General features: G+C 41.1%; 1 protein-coding gene and 1 long non-coding RNA gene across 2 annotated transcripts in view; one reads left to right on the top strand and one right to left on the bottom strand.

The window, feature by feature from the left end:
- ZNF804A (zinc finger protein 804A) overlaps positions 1 to 3,289 on the top strand; it is a 273,397-nt gene extending 270,108 nt beyond the window's left edge. The window contains exon 5 of the transcript XR_014009741.1: positions 3,278 to 3,289. The gene's annotated coding sequence lies outside the window, so the exon portion shown is untranslated. The remainder of the gene's footprint in view (positions 1 to 3,277) is intronic.
- Positions 3,290 to 4,616: 1,327 nt separating this feature from the next.
- LOC308582299 overlaps positions 4,617 to 18,604 on the bottom strand; it is a 35,811-nt gene continuing 21,823 nt past the window's right edge. The window contains exon 3 of the long non-coding RNA XR_014005612.1: positions 4,617 to 5,158. This is a non-coding gene — a long non-coding RNA (uncharacterized lncRNA). The remainder of the gene's footprint in view (positions 5,159 to 18,604) is intronic.

Raw genomic sequence — 18,604 nt, 5'->3', positions numbered from 1 at the left:
TTGTCTCTATGGCTTACTTTCCTGTTTCGTTTAATTTTGTCGGCTTAAGTAACCAGGTCCCTGATATATATTTATGTCCATATATCTGTATGTATGAATTAAAGGAGAGAAAACTACATTTACTTTCAAGTGGCATACACAATGCAAATATTACGTGTTTCTGCTGTGTGGTGGAGAAGTCCATCTCAAGTGCTCTACAAAGCAATTGCCTGTAGTTACATTGTAAAGTAATACAGCTTGGAATGGCAACATGACTGGTTTCATTCCAGTTGTCTTTCTTGCTTCTCACATTGATCTGAGAAGGAACGCCAGACGGCGCACAGATCCTAAACATTTACACCAATATATTTCTCCTCCCACCAGTGCCAGAATATGCTACTGGAATGCCATGTTTTATGTAATGCTGAAGTATTTTTAGCTTTTGGCATCAAACAGATCAAATGACATTCTTGTCTCATTTATTTATATACCATCATTCATCAAAAGTTTTTTAAAAAAATCGATCCCAATAAGACCATAAGAAGACAGAAATTTTTAAAAGGCAGAAAAAGGTTCACAGATGAAGTGCTTTTTTTCTGGGGGGACACAGGTGTACGCATACCCCTAAACATTTTGTGAATCTAAGTTTGGCCTCATTGAGGGGCAGTATTTCAATATGAGTAGTAAAATGAGAGTACCCCTATACATTTATTTTAGGGGGGAAAGCACTGCACAGATGCATCACACTTTAAAAGCCGATATGAATGAAAATGTTTTTCCCTGATGCCTAAGAGACAGTAAGAATCATATTGCAAAGTCTCATTGGGAAAGACATTCCATAATCTTGGCCTCACCACTGAAAACTCCCTCTTATGCATCCCAGTGCTCTTCATGTCACCCTAATTTGAATAGAGTTGCTATGTCATGAAGTAACACCATCCCTATTGGACCATTCTCAGTGAAGAACCATGTTGTGCCGCTTTTTCTTCTGATTGCAGCTCTGTTGCTCTTTGAAGCTAAAGGAAAGACTGATCGACCATTTGCCACCTCATATTGATTATGGTGCGAATCTTTACCCCACCCCCTTAAAGTTGTTTGAAATGTCCATTCTTCTGTAGGACACAAATGGAGCCATAGAAGTGTGGAGTCATTTTTCAGCCTAGATGATCATACAGTCTAGATGATCATATATGGTCCACTTCATGAACTTATCAGGCAGTCTTCAAATTCCTGTGGTAGAGGCACATGCCCTCTCATCAGTAGGGAGGTATCCACTTGTTCAAATGAACCTATCCTCTCTTTGCACACCTAAATCTGTTCTGGGTTTCCCCCCAGTGCTTCAGAGCAGATTTGGGATGCTAGAGCTCAAAGAGAGAGGAAGGAGGAGAAGTTACATTGCAAACATGGAAACTCCTGCACTGGAAGATCTGCTTAGGTAACAGATCATCCATAATCTGCGATGTGAGCACTTGTGGAGACCTGAGCAGATTTGCCCCATGAGAAATAGCAAGCGTTGGTGGTGGGAGTCCATGCCATTCATAATTTGTTGTTGGTTTCTTATTATATTATGTACATGATGGTAGAGGATGGCTGCCTGTTTCTCCACAATGGGGACTGGAGTGCCACTCATTAAGCATATGAAATGGGCCCTTCATACCATCTGCAATGACATCAATTTCCAAATGTCTCTATTAAGGACAGTAGCAGTTGTCGAAGTAGCTGGTTGTTTTCATCCAAAGTTTCACAACAGCATTTCCTGCCTGTTCCAAGCAGACACACTGGGGCAATATGTACCATGTTCAAAACAGTTTGATAGTTGGGCATTTGGATTATTGGTACATCTGTCTAAGCCAGAATCCTGGTCCATCAGACATTATTGTTCCAAATAAAGCCTTGACCCATAGTATAAAGAGCTCTTGAATAAAAGATTGATATAAACGGCACTAATTAGATTTTTGTTCATGTCGCTGAAATCATTAGTGGAGGAATATAAAATATCACATACATATTTTGCTAACACCACCGCTCAGTTTTTAATGTTTGTTCTGAAATTTGCATGCTTAATGATATGCTGTTTCCCCCCATCACAGTAGTAGTCAAATTATGCAAAAACTTAATTTATTTCAGCCTGTTCCAAGTAATTGTTTTCTACTGCTTTTTATGTTTCCATCTTTTAAAAAAAGAAAAAAGAAAAATCCATGAACATATAAGAGCATAAACATATTTGTAACCAAAAGAAAGTAATAAGAAAGGAGAGAGAGAGAGAGAGAGAGAGAGAGAGAGAGAGAGAGAGAGAGAGAGAGAGAGAGAACTATCAATGGCTACCCTGCAAGGGAAACAATATACTACTGCCATAAATTAAAACTTTTTCATTTTTGTTATTTTAAAGATTTTTTTTCGGGAGGTCCACAATACAAAGTTTTGTCATTAATCACCAGTGTTAGTTGGCAGGCATCAAACATTTCAAATGCTGCCATATCTTGCCAGCACAGTCTGAATATTATTAGCATCATTTATATAAAAAATAAAACTTTGCCAAAGCTTTTAGAATTGCCTCTCAATTTGTCTCTGGCTCAATTGTATTTTATTCATTAGTTTTGCCACAATCATTAGAAACCATATTTGTCCATACCTTTAGTGAACAGATCACAAGAGTTTGTACACTCAACCAGGCAGCTGCTATGTACCACTTGTTGCAAGTAGGATAGCAAATCTGCAATTCATGATTTCCACACATCACTAAACAAAACCACAGGGATCAATGGGAAGCAGCAGAGTAAGTTATTACCTTCATCCTTCCTGCAGAATGCAAATATATTTCCCTCTATCCACTATCATGAAAGGATAGCATCTCTTCCCATCATTAGGGCGTGTGGAATAGCGATTTCCCCTTAATCCCATATTAGGGGAAGATTTTTCCCCACACACTGTTTCTACACTTAAAGCCCAGCATTCACTAGGGACATAACAATCATTGGAAAAGCTCTACCATATCGTCTCATCCTTGTAGATGGGAATACGGGCTATGAGCCAGGAATATGCAGGTTTGAAAATCAACTCTCAGCAATTCACTTCCAATGCAAAATTAACTCAAACCCTTGGAAGATTATTGTCAATTGACAGTAAGGCTGCTTCTTCATTTATTTCTCACACTTTCCATCCTCAGATAATGAAGGCTGCCTAACAATAGTATTATAAAAATGCAGAGATTTCTTAACTAGTAAGTCAATAAATCACCTGTCAAAATTAACCTTAAAAATCAGCATAATAATCACTGCCTACGCTTAACGCACAGCAGCAGATGTTTTCAGAAGAAAAGGTGATGAAAGCTCACTGAATTTTTAAAAAAAGAATTTGCAGAATCCTATAATAGAGCCAGGTGGGCAACCTTCAAGAGATGTCCCATATTCTGAGTGGAAAACGTCTTATCTCTTGTGCCATGCATCTGATGAAGGAGGGATCTGAGCAGGATTTTAGTGGTGGATCTTTGTGGTTCACAAACAAGGGGGTGGTTCTTCTGATACAAGAGAGTGCAGTTTTCTGGTTGCTAGGGCAGGGACAAGATGCACATGTTGAGGCGTGGCAGTGGGATGTTTACGCCAATGCCAGGCTTCAGCCAGCCTCTGCTGGACATCAAGAAGCTAGGAGTTGGTGTATTTCAATAGTTTAACTGGTCGCATATGGACAGGGAGGTGCAGAAATTTTAATTGGGTGGGAAGAATGAGAACATGTAAGCACCCTTAAGCACTTTTGAACTCAGTGTGTGGGAATGTGAGCTAGGATATAGAGCAGATGTGGTGAAGCATTGGCCCTACAGGTGTTGCTGAGCTACACCTTTCATCATCTTAGCTTGCTGGGTTTGATGGGTATTGTAGTTTAGCAACATCAGGAGAGGCAAAGGTTCACCACACTTGATTTCTAGCATCCTTGAGGATAACCTTGCCCAGAAGGGGTAGAAGGCTTCCGTATTCAAGGTAATGGTGTAGACCAGCTAATGGAGTTAGGACTTTTCATGCTCTTTGACCTGGGCAGGGTTTTGGCTTCCCCAAGTTACCATATTTTTCGCTCTATAAGATGCACCAGACCCTAAGACACACCTAGTTTTTGGAGGAGGAAAACAAGAAGAAAAAAATCTGAATCCCAGAAGCCAGAACAGCAAGAGGGATTGCTGCGCAGCAAAAGCAGTGATCTGATCCCTCTTCCTGTTCTGGTTTCTGGGATAGCTGCGCAACGTGCATTCACTCCATAAGACGCACACACATTTCCCCTGACTTTTTAGGAGGGAAAAAGTGAGTCTTATAGAGCAAAAAATACGGTAGTTAACCAAGACCAACTACCTGCGCTCTTTATTCACCCACTTCCAGAAGATATTTGCAGTAATAACTGAGGCCCTAGTTCAACCCATCCTGTCTCTTGACTCTTCATTCTTGGTCTGTTTGCAGAACAACCGGCAGGCACCAGGAGCAAATGAAAAGAGGAAGTTCTTGAAGATTAGCTACTAAAATCCTTGTTTCACAGAACGAAAGGTGGGGGGGGGATTCACAGAGGCATTAAAACAGACAAGTGCATTAACAATTTTAAAATAAGCTTTTTATTACTTAATATATTTTCACCCTAAATTCTAAGTATAGCGGAAAAGCAGAGAACACAGCAGCGCCGCATTAATTTTTCAAGCCCTAATGTGCTAGACAGGGAATAAGTTATTACATCTGTTGCCCTCTGGGAGGAAAGAATGAAAAGCACAAAAATGATTCTCCCCCGTTAGGACTGAATCACTGAATAACAGCTGATTTATGCAGGAGAGACACAAAAGGAAAGCTTACAGCAGCTTTTGTGTCATCATTAGGAGCGAACACTGCGCTCTACAACCAGTGCAGCAAGATTAGGAGACATGGCGGGGCTTATTTGTTCCCCTCAAGGGGGCCTTTACAATTAGAGGAGAATTTCAAATGAGCATCTCATGCACGCTTGATGATAATCTGTGTGGAAGATACTCCTTTTTCATGTCAAAATTGCAGCCTGTGTACCTCTCCTTGGAACATTCACCGGAGGAGGAGAAAGACAATTGCCTTGGAAGATCCCCAGACAATATGGCGGTTCCAGTTGAGGTGCTTCAGAGAAAGTTCCCACTTTGTGTTATGCTCTTGTGGAGTGAAATGCCAGACTTTTGGATCAGTTCCTGGAGGGAAGGAAAACTTCCCATGAAGTTCTTCCTTTTTATGAAATGCGGAAGCATCTGCTGGTTTCTTGAGCAAATTTGGTAGGCAGGAAATGGAAGCCAGGAGTGCCTTTTCATAAAGATCACCTCCTTCCATATCTAAAGTCATTGCCAAGTACATCTTGATAGAGACCTAGAATAATGAGCCAGTAAGCTGCAAAAGCTACCCATTTGTGAAGGGAAAGGAACATTTGGAAATCACAGAGAGAGAAGGGAAGTCAGTGTTTTCTTCCTGCCATTTAATAGGCACAACACACACACGGAAATTTCACCTCCATGGCTGTCCTTCTCCCTCCTGCCATGCAGAAAGGGCAGGGAATGTAGTTTAGGGTCTGTCAGGGGTGGATTGGGGGAGGTATTGGATCCGTTATCTTGGAATGCCCTTCATAGAATCATAGAATCATAGAGTTGGAAGAGACCACAAGGGCCATCGAGTCCAACCCCCTGCCAAGCAGGAAACACCCTCAGAGCACCCATGACATATGGTTGTCAAGCCTCTGCTTAAAGAGCTCCAAAGAAGGAGACTCCACCACACTCCTTGGCAGCAAATTCCACTGTCGAACAGCTCTTATTGTCAGGAAGTTCTTCCTAATGTTTAGGTGGAATGAGGATGTGTCCTGATACTGTACTTAGGTCTCATTCACTTGTACCATGCCTAGAAAGCATGGGTCTGAGTGATTTCCCACATGCCCCACTCTTTTCCAATTTGTTTGCAATAGATTGGAACAAATGGCAATCTCGGGGGAATCCAAATGGCCATTTGTTCTGATTGAGTGCTAAAAAGTGGTTTTCCATGGGGGAAAGCAATGGGAGAAGAGGAAGCCCATAGTTTCTCTCCCATTGGGATCACAGGATGTTATACTGAATCAGATCGATGTTCCATCTAGCTCAGGATTTTCTACTTTGAATGACAGCAGCTCCGAAGGGTTTCAGGCAACACTCTTTCCTGAATATACCTTGAACCCAGAACTTTGAGAGCTTCTGCATGCAAAACTACTACTCGACCACTGAGCCAAGGCCCCTCCCTAATTAATGAGATCAATGGGAGGGGAAATTGTTTTTGTTGTTGTTGTTGTTTAAAGCCAACAGAAGAATCATTTCAAAAAGGCAGAGTGTATCCATCACCACCACCTTCTGCCTAGCTTGAGCAAGGCCAGTAGATCTTTGGATTAGGCTGATTTTTCACCTTCATTCTCCACCCCTGCCTTGTTATTGCTTAGCCAGTTTATAATAGCTCAGTCAGTAGGTTTGGGCCCTATGTTGGGCGAAATATTTCTGAATTGCAGGGGGTTGAACTAGATGATCCTCATAGCCCCTTCCAACTCTACAAGTCTATGATTCTATGAATTCTATACCAGCTTACCTAGGAGTTAGTCTCATTGAACTCAATAGGACTTACTTCTAAGTAGACACTACAGGATTGCATTTTAATAGATCATTTTTAAGGTCCAATTTCTCCCTTTGGGTTTCTTATTATTTCTTATTATTAGCCCCAAACCAACTACTCTAGGGAATTTAAATTGTTCAGTATTCTTTTTTCATTGTTACCCACAGAAGGGATGGAAGATAAACTGTTCCAAGGGTTAATATATCATAGTAGTGTATTGGCTGTGTGCCTGCCCCTTTAAGGAGAGACACTCAGGCCTGATAGCCATTTGGATTTGAGGTTTGGAAATTCTGTCAACACCCACACTTGATGAACAAACATGGTCTCTTGGCTGCCTGCAGTTCCAACCATCTGTTTGAATGACAGAATTCCTGCCTGTCTCATAAGTTGGTTGAAGTGTCTCTACTTGGATTGTTGAAGTGCCAAGTAGTATAAGTTCTGCAGCATCAAAGTGAATTGACTCAACAAATACCTCATCTTCTGTACAGTGCCTCAGTTTGGTAAGACGGTACTACTGGCACCATGAACCAAAACATTTGTAAAGAACTACAAAACTTTTAGAAGACGTCTGAAGGCAGTCCTGTATTGGGAAATTTTTAATGTTTGACATTTTATTATGCTTTCATATTTTGCTGGAAGCTGCCCAGAGTGGCTGGGGAAACCCAGCCAGATGGGCCAGTATAAATAATAAAGTTGTTGTTGTTGTTATATTTACCTATATATTAAAATAGCAGAAAGGCTGAATGGGAGAAGCACATTACTATAGGTAGGTGGGTATGTAGTTGTCAAGTGGACACTTTGCTATACAGAGTATTTGATATAGCCAAACAAACCCAAAAGAAGCATGCTTGCCATTAACATTTTCCATGAAGACGATCCTATAACAGCCATTGGCTCTGGGTTGTTCTTACAGCAGTTTAAGTAAACAGAGCATTCTTAAGTTGTGGCTTCTCCCCGAACCCTTTATAAGGACCATATTGCTACTGCTGGTAGGATGCAGGAATAAGCTTTAGACTACAGCTTCCATTATCCTCAGCCAGCATGGTGAAGGGTGATAGAAGCTGTAATCCATAGTATCTGGAAGGTAGCATTGCCTACCCCTGGCCTAAACTGACCCTTTTAGAATCAGAGCTTCGTAATGTGCCCTCTTCACAAAGGGGGTTCCACTTCAAGATCAAGCTGGTAGGTTTAGGGCCTCCTGGGCATGTTTTGAGGTGTTGATAAAAGAACTGTCTGTGCTATAGACATATCGTTTATCAGTGAAATGTGGTATGTTCCATTACCAAGGCTCTGGAAAAAACCTGAATGACTGCTAGATGGTGTCCCAGGATTTGTAATTAAATAAGTGTGGGGATTTTTCTTTTTCTTTTAAAGAATGAAATAAAAGGACAAGCATCACACAAACAATATTGGCTTTCTGCACATGACAGCTTTGGTCATATATTATTAGACCATATGGTGGTGTGCCAGGATGAAAGTACTTGAGTATCAATTCATAATGAAGCCTCACTTTGCATCCTCTCACCATTCATCCAAAGCATCGTGTTCTGCATTTTCATGTTGTACAAGTTGCAAAGAATGAAACAGCATTCTTTGAAAAACTGTAATACCTGGCGTGATGAATTTAGTATTGTTCTGGATACTGTTCTCCAGTTCCTTGACATTTGTTTCTTTTTTCTGCAAAAGAGGCTTCTACTTTTTTCTACCTCATTCTCAGGGCACTTGAGAATTTCTTGAGAATTTCTATGTGGGTATGAGCGTACCTTGTCACTGTGGGTTGTGTCTGCCTGTTTCTGGAGTTACTTTAGGATGTCTTCACATGGGTCTTACTTGAAGCACAGGCACCAAGGATGGCTCCAGAGTGCAGACCACTTATGAGATGGTCAATTGAATGAATGGAAGGAATACACACAAACACCCATTGGCTGCTTCAAGAGTAAAGCAAGCGCATGAAAACCCCTGCATTATACCCATGAGATTTTCAACAAAATATTATTTCTTTCAAATGCAATTTCTACTCTCATTAACTTATGGTTAAAAAAAATGTAGGAGAAATTTTCATCACAGCAATAGATGAATTGCCTCTTCTTCTTATGGTGATTGACAGTGTCTTATAAATAAGGATGGGATTTTTTGAAAATCTTGCTGCTGAGTTTATCCACACAGGGGTTTTTTTCCTCTTTCCTAATTCCTGTTTCATTCCTTGATCTTAATGAGAAGATCAAGTCTTTAAGGGTTCCATGAAAAATATGAGCGGTTCTTGCATATCATACACCCTAAGTTTCTTAAAGGAACCAGCTCCTAAGCAGATATATACAGCAATGCCTGTAACAATATAAATATATGTATGAATTAATACTTATAAAATTAGGATGCAGATATATTTTTAAAATGGATTTAATAATTGTCACTTTTTTCCAGAAAAAGTCCCTGTGCCAGAGTGAGTGCACCCTGTCTCATCTTTAAAAAGTGGGGGGCAGTGGAAGGGAAACTCATTGGGACATCCATGTCACTGTCTGGTTTTGAAGTTGAAGTCAGTTGTTCTAGAGCAGGGCTAGAACTTCAGAACCAGTCACGACTCCTGAGTGCTGTGCCCACTGCCAAATATGCAGTGTTATTAGCCTGAGTAAAGACCTCTTTCTTACTTACAAATGAGACCCTCTCTGTGTGTTTGGGCAAGAGCCAGAACAGCTTAATAGCTCCAATATTGTAGATGAGACCTTCTAAATAGAATCTTACAAAGTCCTTCCATATATATATATATATATATATATATATATATGCAGGTTTTGGTGTCTTCGGGTGTCTTCCCGTGTAAGAGTTGGGGTGTCTAGGCGACGTTTCGACGAGGTCTCACTCGTCATCTTCAGGCTGGTGCTTTCGGCTTCTTGTTACTAGAACAGAGCTCTGTTCTAGTAACAAGAAGCCGAAAGCACCAGCCTGAAGATGACGAGTGAGACCTCGTCGAAACGTCGCCTAGACACCCCAACTCTTACACGGGAAGACACCCGAAGACACCAAAACCTGCATTCCTGTACCCGTGAAAATCTACGAAAGCATATATATATATATATATATATATATATATATATATATATATATATACTCTCTCTCTCTCTCTCTCTCTCTCTCTCTCTCTCTCTCTCTCTCTCTCATCTTCCTTTCACTGAACTGTGGTATTGGTTATAGGCTTTCCCCACTAATATGTACCATGCAGTAGGAAATTCCCAGGTGAACATATTACTTACTATATATATATGCTTTTGTACCTTTAAAAGACTTTTGATGAATTCATTGGCTCAGATCTTTATATGGAGTCTTTTCAGTATGTTCACCATAAGTTGCTCTTTGTTCGTCTGCTTTGAAAAGCTCTTCACCGCTGCACAGTCCTATCAGATGACAGATAGGACTGAATTCCACTGGAACCGTTCAGATTCTACCATTGTGATGAGATGCTAAGCTCAATAAGCCTATGAGATACTCTTGAAGGGACTGTGTAATTGGGACTTAAGGATGAGATGACACCAGTTTGCACATGTGCAAGTCAGATGCGCGCTCTCTCTCTCTCTCTCTCTCTCTCTCTCACACACACACACACACACACACTGTGATTATTGTTGTCCTGTTGGTGGGCAAGGGATAAACAAGCAGAGGCCTGGGAAGGGAACCAAGTTTGACCTGATCCTGTTAAAAATCTGTCTGAAATGTATAAGTGGCTTTTGGAGCGGCATACAAAGGATGAACAAGTTAAATCAGTGATGATAGATTGGGCAAGAGATGTAGGACATAACATAATTTTTGAGGATTGGGAAAGATTGTGGAAGAGGGGTCAAGTTCACTGCATGTACAATGTTAAAGGAAAATATGATGAAAATGATGTATAGATGGTATTTGACTCCTGTTAAACTAGCAAAGATTTATCATAATTGTGATAACCTATGTTGGAAATGTAAAGAAAAAGACAGAACTTTTTATCACATGTGGTGGACCTGCCCCAAGGTAAAATACTTATAATGAATTGAAAAAAATGTTGAAATATACATTCATAAAGAAACCTGAGGCCTTTCTTCTTGGAATAACAGGTTTGGAATTGCCCAAGAAAGATGTTAAATTATTTTTGTATGCCACAACTGCTGCTCGAATCTTACTAGCTAAGAAATGGAAAACACAAGAACTACCAACTGTGGAAGAATGGTAGATGAAGATGATGGACTTTTCGGAGCTAGCCAACCTGACTGGAAGAGTCCACGACCAGAATGAGGAGGAGTATCAGGAAGAATGGATGAAATTTAATGACTACTTGGTTAAATATGTTAAGTTAAATTAATTGGAAAAAGCTTGCAATTACTAGTTAGGCTTAGGATTTAAATAAGTAATGTAATGAATTATTATGTTTAATGCTGAATTGGGAAGAAAGAGTGATGTTAAGTGATTAAGTTAAGATTATAAGAACCTTGATTTGGAAAACCGTTAAAATGATTTGCATTGAAATTCAACTAGGGGGATACGAGGAAGTCACTTAACAATGTTAAGAAGATCAGTTTCAATAAGGTTGTGATTTATGTTTGCCTGTTTATTTGTTGGTGCGTTTCTTAATTCTGTGAAAATCAATAAAAAAAATTGGGGGGGGGGGAGTTTGACCTGATCCTAACAACTCCTCCTTATTATTCAGCTCAGCTGCTTTGACCCACATGGCAATCAGGGTTGAAAAGAGGGGAAAGAAATATGAGAGAATTTCTATTGCTAATACACATAAAGGTTGGTGTTTTGGGAGGGGGTCAAGAAACAGAAAATGTCTCTTCTTCGCAGAATTACAGAGGAGGAGAAATCAGCCCAAACATTTGTTCAGGCAAGGTGAGGTGACCACCTCAGGTGGCACGTTCCACAGTAGCAGCATATCCCATTGTAATTCTCTCCGCCCCCTCCCCTTGTTCCTGATGTAGATCTTCACTTACGCCTTCTTCCCTGGTGGGGAGGCAGGGTGCCATTTTGTGGTTTACCTCAGGTGCCAAAATGTCTTGGGCTAGGCCTGCCTTTGTTGCTCATCACGCTTCAGAGAAATGCATTGAAGAGCCCCTTCCCTATTTCATGTGTAGCGAGTAGTAAGTACAGCCCATGTCACTCTTCAGAACTTGCTCAACTCAAAATATGGCCCCTGATAGAAGCTAGATGCAAATGAACAATGCAGAGATGTGTTGTGTGAGATGATGATGAACAGGATCTGGGTTATCACAATGATCATGAACCATCATGATCTGAGAATTTGCACCAGAGTTCATTAATGGAGTGACTGCAGATTGAGATCCAGATTTTACACACACACACACCCCCACTGGATCCCAAACTAGGGCTGGAGGAGAAATCACAAGGATGGAGAAAAAAATATTAAGCATATTAAACCAAGTCCAAAGGGAAATTCATGTTTTCTCTTTTAGTGTAACCTAGAACCAAGAAAATAAAGGGTTGATTAACCAATTTTGTGGGTTGCCCTACAAGTCTACATCACAAAGCAAATGTCAGTGCCGGCAGCTGCAGATTATGGAGTTATACTGAGACAAAGCCAACCTTAGAGTTGTTGTAGCATGGGTCAGATAGCACAAAAATCACAGCAGTTCTAAAATAATTGATTTATTTAAAAAACAAATATTTCCTAATTGAAATACAGATTTCAATTAGAGTATATTTGTTTTTAAATAAACCCATTCTTTTGCAATCTGTTTTAATTAGAACCTGGATTTCTGTGTCAGCAAGAAAGTTTTCAGCTATGGGTGCATAAGTGATTCAAGTCAATGCGGTTGCTTTTGGTATAACAGTATTCTTGAAATACCGTATTTTTCGCCCCATAGGACGTACTGCCCTATAGGACACACCTAGTGTGTTTTTTTGGGGGGGGAATAAAGAAAAAAAATTATTTCCCCCCCAGGCACGGGGCTGGCGCAGGGGAAGCCTGAGCTTCCCCCAACCCCCAGAACAGCCTGCTATCCGCAAGCCTAGGGAGCCGCGCCGGTCTCCCCAGGCTTGCAGAGAGCGCGCCCGAGGCTTCAGAATGCAGGCAGCTTTGCGCAACCTTTGGGAGCCCGGCGCGGCTTGGTGCTGGGCTCCCGAGGGTTGTGCAGAGCTTCCTGAAGCCTGGAGAGAGAGAGGTCGGTGCGCACCGACCCCTCTCGCTCTCCAGGCTTCAGCGAAAGCCTGTATTCACCCCATAGGACGCACACACATTTCCCCTTCATTTTTGGAGGGTGAAAAGTGTGTCCTATAGGGCGAAAAATACGGTACCTGGAGGAGCCTCTGTCTCTTTTCCCATTAATGGTTGCCTCAGAAGCTGAAGCTCTGTGGTCCCTGGTCTGGCTCAGATTGCACTGCATATGGTCCTTCTACATTAGCATCACCTCCTACTGGAGTATGTGGAGAAAAAAACACGACTAACACCCAGCGGCATCTCATCAAATACTTTCATCCTGGTGTGTGTTCCAGATCCTTCAGCTGAGGTGGTACTAATGTAGAAGAATAATGTACAATGGCCTCAGACAACACCTTCCTCCCAACCATCTCTGGAGCTGCTTAAGCAAGACCTGTGTGTCCTATGGGAAGACAGATGCCCGGAAGCACAGGCTAGGGATCATATATCATTGGCTCCTAAAAGGACAATCCATCTGCCTGAGAGAATTCTGTTACTCTATATTCTAGTCCATTTTGTAGTAGTAGTAGCATTCCAAGACTGTATGAGTCATGAGCCTGAGGCAAGGAAGGACTTGTTCCTGTTAACAAAGGTGCGTGTTCTGTTTCCCCGGGTACATAAGGGTTAAGTAGTTCCACTGTGCCTTAATATTGATAAAAGTTTCTAATCTAATTTGTCAAGCTCAGTCCATGAAGAAAAGCTCTGGGATGTGCTGACCAGCAATTTCATACACTGGTGTGACTTGAAAGTGGGCTGTCAGTTTAAATTAAGGAAAAGGCACAGTAGCAGCAGCCCTGCTTTTTCAACTCTCAGTTATTAAGCAAGTGTTTTAAATGTCTAACTGCCTCAAATTGTCATCTTTTACCTGGTTTCTTTTAAGGATCTACAAGCTTTCCATACAGCATTTTCATCTATCCTGCTGATTCAGTCTGTACATTGCATCAAAGATAATCCAAACTGCATGATGGAGGCTGGAAAATGGAAGTCAGGAGTCCACACTAATTCTATAAAGCCAAAGTAGGGAATCGGTGGCCCTTCCAGATATTACTGGTCTATAGTCCCCCAAACCTCTGGCATTTGGCCATGCTGACTGTGGCTGATGGGATTTGCAGCCCAACAATGCCTGCAGGACCACATGTTTACCATCCCTGGTAGAAACAGTTGAACTGGGTGTTAAATCCCTTTGAATTCATTGGGCATATCATCTGAATAAACATGTCCATGGATGGACTGTTGGGCTGTTGAAACTCCACTGAAATTATTGGGACACGAGCAAGTTACTTTGGGCAAAGTTGCAGCTTATTGCTATAAATAGAAGGCAAGACCATTTTAAACAGTGAGCCTTTGATTTCATAGTCTAAAACACAAATGCCCAGCTGTTGGAAAGGGCTAGGATTTCTTTTGTGCGAGGGCAGGGAAGGAGAAAAAACTTGTTATTGAGTGAAGCTTTGAAAAGTCTTTAATCCATTGCTGTTACAGACAGGGATGAAAAGAGAATGTCTCTCCCTCAAGCGCTCATGGGAACTATGATGACCCTGCAAATGGCCTTTGTGACGTGAGCAAAACTTTAAAACTGCAACGCCCTGCTGAGCTTCACATTCACTGGAAATGATTGCAATCCATGATAGAACAGAAGTTTGTATTCAACTACCTTTTACTCAGAGTAGAGCTATTGAAATTAATGGACCTAAGTTAGTCATGGCTATTAATTTCAATGGGTCTACTCTGAGTTACATCACAGTTTGTTGACTGCCACCCACAACATATTTTCTTCTCCTTTTACTTAGTTTTCCATGTCAGTTTATTAACTATGATTAGTATGTGTAGCTATACTATCAAATTCTCTATCACTATCAACTCTCAGGTTGAAAACAGAATTCACTGATGTAGAAATATTTTATGGAAAGTACTTCATGTGAATAAAGGTAAAGGGACCCCTGACTATTAGGTTCAGTCATGACTGACTCTGGGGTTGCAGCGCTCATCTCGCTTTATTGGCCAAGGGAGCCGGCGTACAGTTTCCGGGTCATGTGGCCAGCATGACTAAGCCACTTCTGGCGAACCAGAGCAGCGCACCGAAACACCGTTTACCTTCCCGCCGGAGCGGTACCTATTTATCTATTTGCACTTTGACATGCTTTCAAACTGCTAGGTTGGCAGGAGCAGGGGCCGAGCAATGGGAGCTCACCCCATCACAGGGATTCGAACTGCTGACTGCAAGTCCTAGGCTCTGTGGTTTAACCCACAGCAGCACCCACGCCCCTACTTCATGTGAATAGGCATTTTTAAAAAATTGCACCCCACCCACCCATCCCCATTTGGGTTACTGCTTCTCTGCCATTCACCTTTTCTAGGCAGGTCTACCTAAAGGGGTCCTGGATTGTGTGTGTGTAGCAGATCATGGGGATTTCTGCACAGCCCTAATAGCAATGCACATCTGTTGGTTTCTGCTTTCCTTCACTGTGCAGCGAAAGGGCTTGTCACGAGACAGGTGTTTACATTCCACAGTCTGTACTGTTGGAGTTTCTCACGGGAAAGGGAGGCTGGATGTGACGTACACTGGTTTCCTGTTTTTCACTGTGTGATTCTCTCCGAGCTGTCGAGGAGAGAGGATGCATTTTCTGCTCCGGCAGAGGCAAGATGTCTTTCTGTAATATACCAGCTTTGAACTGAAAATAAAGCAATATATAGTATGCAGCACGTACTCCTCATCCTTCCGCTGGGCACGGGACTCTGCTTTAAATCAACACATCACCCCACATCACCAGTGCAATTTAGCAACGTGGGCAAGTCATGTTGTTGTTCCCTTTGTTAATCTGGGAGTCAGAAATCCTTGCTGATCTACTGCAGGTTACTGAGACATCTGCAGACAGATACCAATCTACCTTCTGTCCACTCCTGGGCTATACATATAGACCAATCTCCCTACTTTAGATGGCATCACTTCAACCCATTGAGAGGGATGGGGAGGGTGACGCAGGGCCAGAATAAAATTTACAGAGATTTACAGTTTCCAAATAGGGCTACAGAGGGAGAACAATCAGGGTTGTGTCCTCTGACCTCACTTGCTGACGGTATTACAAAATGAAATAAAAATCTTAACCAATGGGGCTATGATTGTGATTATTAAATAAATTTGTATATTGCCCTTCATCTGAAGAGCCCAGGCTGGTTCAAAACAGCAAAATACAAAGAGCTATGCCACAATTGATGTATCAGATTTTTTGGGGTGCCATGAGAGTTTTGTTGTTGTTCTGACCTTCTTTTGAATATTTGATATCTGCATTTGATTTGATTTCAGTATTTTATTTTATTGATACTATATGCTGAATACATGCTTCAACACAACGGAAACAATCCAACCTAAATGAAAAATTATTCAATATTTCACGCCTGACAGCTGATACATGATAGGTGATATACAATGCTGCATATTATACTGTATATATGGCAGCATTTCATAGATGACATGCAGCATTAATTTGTATTTGACAGTTGACTAGTGATGGGGATTGGTAATATCTGGTACACAATGCACATTTACTTAGCTTGCAAAACACAAATGCATTTGAGGTAAGCTCCTTTGCCCCTGAAAATGATCTTACACTTGCAATTTAAATCGAGAACATTATGAGATTATGTGATTATGCTGTGCCTGGGTGGCCTGTGTTCCTGCGAATAGGTGCTGCTATGTTAGCAGTTGGTTTGTGCCTGCTGTTTCCATTGCTGAAATTGACCTGAACTTTGGGAAATGGCTATGCAATCTATGAAGCTATACTGTGCCTCCTTTCATTTGCCCAAGGGCAGGATATGCATCATGTAAATGTGACCTTTGGGGGGGGGTGGAAGCAAGCCTTGTAACTTCCAACTGTTGGGAAAACAAGAATCTTCAATCATTTCGTAGGGCAGAGGAAGAGAAAAAGGATCTCCCTTGCCATATTAGCAACCAAATTAAAAAAAATTCAACCAAATCAATCAATTTTTAAAATTTGGCATTTGTCAATCAACCACGTGGGAATAATTATATGATGTTTCAATGGCAAATGTATGCTGTGTTTTTATATTGCGATTTTATCCTGTGGACTGCCCTGAGACCTGCGGGTAAAGGGCAGTAAACAAATTTAAATAATAAATAATAATTTCAAATCTCAGTCTTTGTAGCCATTGTTCACTTATAGTGAGTTCTGTATGATTACAGTCCACAGGATTAATGAACCAGGATTAGTGATGACATGCAAGAGGTTCTGTCATTGGATCCTTCATTTGACTTGGCTTTGATTTGCCTGCACAATTGATTGACTACCATAGTTAGCTTTTTCATAAATCTATTCTTCCTATGGTATGATTTCCCCACTGTTGCCCTTTCCACACACACACCATGCCATAAATGCTGCTGCCAACTCCTCCTCCAGGTGGCCTGATATTGTTGTAAATATGAAGAATATTCTGGCCGCCAATCCTGGGGCAAGATATTGTGACTCATGATGTTCGCCGCAGGAAAAGAAACAATGTGTGGTTATCTAGGCAACATATGGGCCTCCCTGCTTACCCACTGTACTACGATTCACAGACAAAAATGCAAGGGTGTGCATGTACCAATAATGACATACAACAGGGGTAGCCAAGTTGTGCCCTCCAGATGTCATTGGAATATGACTCCCATCATCCTCTGGTAAATTAGCCAATAGTCAGGGGTGATGGGATTTGTAGTCCATCAACAGCTTGAGGGCAGCATGTTGGCCACCACTGCAATAAAATTAGGAATTATTTTTTTGAAAGTTTAAATGATTCATATGCAAAATGTTATTTTTAATTTGGAATTTCTCATTTGGTTTTCTGAATGGCAATATTGGAAAACCCACCAAACTGAGAGCATTTGCAAGCATCTGTTTCAGCTGTAGCCTCTGGCCTCCAATTGCAGATCAAGTAGGTGACTGGTGGAAAAAAAATGTGGGCATACATATAAACATGTAATTTATGCAAATTACAGCAGGATTGGAACCAGAGATCAGGGGCACATGGAACACTTTCCAAAATGTATCTTGAAGCTGTGAATTTCACAGATGGATTAAAAAAAAATTAACTCCTCAAGCACAAAGAATTAAATCACATACAAAGAAGATGAATCCAATAACAAAATTACTGCAACAAATGTACTGATTTTAACCTGAGTTAGTTTCATCTGGGTAGATTAAACATAGCTCATCTTGGAGCTAATTACCAAATTTCCTCATCTAAATGGATTTCCCCTATAATATTAAATACAATAAATGACCTGGAACTTCAGCTGGTGACTTACATTGGCACACACTTAATCATCAAGTGACCTGGAGAGAGGGAAAGAAATTGCTGAGTATATTGATTCACTGAGAAAATGTTGACAACGATTTGCATAGCAAAAAACTAGACAATAGAAGTAAAACTTCTGGTCATTTCCCCAAGTTAATGTTTACAAGATGCATGTGCAGGAGCAGATTTTGGGTGAGGGGTGCTTAATAATGATTATGGTAATAATAATAATAAAGGTCCTTTGTACATGACCATATTTGTTCATGCAGAGATGAAGGCCTGTGAACATGGGTATTGCCAATTCCTTTCATCACCAAACTCCCTGCAGTTGCAGAAACACACAAACAAAATTGCATCATGACCACAGCAGCTGCATCAGGACTGTACCAGATCCACTGCATAGCACCAGGTCATAATGTGAAATTGAGGTACTCATACCGCCAAGCAGAAGATACCTTCTTGATCCAACTTTGTCAGTGGAGGCTCAGGTGGGCTTCATAGGGTAGGGGAGTGTGTTTCCAGCTCAGTCTTGTTCACCAGCTATAGCCATTAC

The sequence above is a fragment of the Podarcis bocagei genome, assembly GCF_964188305.1.
Source record: "Podarcis bocagei genome assembly, chromosome: 1".
NCBI classification, from domain to species: Eukaryota; Metazoa; Chordata; class Lepidosauria; order Squamata; family Lacertidae; genus Podarcis; species Podarcis bocagei.
This window is presented reverse-complemented; position numbering and strand designations above follow the sequence as displayed.